Source organism: Lathyrus oleraceus, chromosome 3 (assembly GCF_024323335.1).
Source record: "Lathyrus oleraceus cultivar Zhongwan6 chromosome 3, CAAS_Psat_ZW6_1.0, whole genome shotgun sequence".
Lineage (NCBI taxonomy): Eukaryota > Viridiplantae > Streptophyta > Magnoliopsida > Fabales > Fabaceae > Lathyrus > Lathyrus oleraceus.
In genome coordinates this window covers 377,262,598-377,264,340 of record NC_066581.1, presented here as the reverse complement: position 1 = coordinate 377,264,340, position 1,743 = coordinate 377,262,598, and positions in this window count along the sequence as shown.

Sequence of the window (1,743 nt, the reverse complement as noted above, 5' to 3'; positions counted from 1 at the left end):
TATTGCAGACAACCAAATCTTAACCAAAAAACACGATCTATACATCTTTGGAAAGCTGGGATGATGTACATCATCCCTGTGCCACTCAATTCCACTCTAGATCTCTATATTGAGAGAAATCAGAGATGGAAGTTCTGTGGTATTCATCATGAACTTAATGGATTTCAAAAATTAAATGCACAGTCATGATGCCTCCATTGAGAGGACTTCAGCCAACACAAGATCCAAGCAAATAGGTCACTATATGATGAGTTTCGAAGAAAATACCAATTGAAGAGCAAACTTGATTTATGGAAACTTGAGCTCGATTCCTTGCTTTGTTGGCCAAAACCGAAGATCGATGAGCTGAAGGATGAAGGTTTAGAAGCTTTAGATCCAAGGATTCAACCAGATGTAGTTGAATTTTGGATCTGAAAAATTTGAAGAAAAATTGAAATAGCTTCTTTGGTGAGGTTGGGGAATCACTTCAGCAGGGTTTCAGGCGCCTTTAGGTTGCCTTTGGATGAAGGTATGCAACTCTATTTATAGTAAGACCTGATGCAAGCAAGGTGAATTTCGTGTGCATGAAAGTTGAAGGCCTCCATGCATGGGCCTGTACAGGCGCATGGAGGGCCCAAAAGCCAATGCAAATGGATGCTAAAATGATTTGGAGAAGGTTTGGACGTGTGGTTTGCATTCCAATTGCTTGCATATGAAGTCTCACCATGTTATGCATAATTGAACCAAAAACTTCCCCTCTTCGAAAATACCAATTGCCAAATCCAAACATGATCATGTGAGTAATGGTTGGAAAGGTCTTGATGTAAGGAACAATTGTTATGTTGGGAAAAAATCCATTTGAAGTGAGGAAATTAGTGAATTTTGAGTTTAAAGTGTAATGTGCAAAACATGTCAAGGCAAGGTTTCCAAATTTGGCCAATGTTCAAGCCCTTCTTCGTTGGTGATTCAAGCCTCAAATGAAAACACCTCCAACATCAAAGTTGTATATATTTTCAAGACAATCAAAATGGACTTAAATTTTGCATCATTTAGATTTTTGATGAAAGAGTTATGGGCACTTGAAGTTGGACTTTTTTTGCCTTTCAATGCATTTGGTCCAAAAGGACCTATAATGTCTTGCATTATCACATGTATTTCCTTTGAGATTTTGAACTTTTGTTAAACATAACATTTGAAGTAGACATCTTAAGCTTTCCAATTCATTTGATCCCACCTCAAAATCATAAACAATGGATGCGTTATGTCCTTGGGAAGTTGACCCAAAATTAGGGTTTCAGTCAAAATGACCTATAATGTCTTGGAATGGGAGATGACCTTCCAAGCTTCAAATGAATTTTTGATGAACATGAACGTTGTTCATATTGTCCTTAAGAACATTTTTTCGTTTGGAACCATCTCCATTTGACCAACCCATAAAAAGTTAGGTCTCTGTGTATTTCAAAATAGTCAGATGAATTGACTGATCAACTTTTCAAGTCCATGACACATATCTTGATGAGTTGATGATTGAGGATACTCAAATAAGTTCAAATATGCATGAAATGATGAATTAAAGAACTTCCCTTTATTGTATTTGACCATGGGTTGAGGTTGCTTCAAGAGCAAGGCATTGTGGTGCACAGATGAATTAAGGTTTCCCTGAGGAACCACCCTCAAACCCTTTGACTTGCTTTGATCAAAATGATGAATTGAGATGCTAGGGAGGCATATTTGATGGATGAGAGCTTTGGGAACCAATACCGT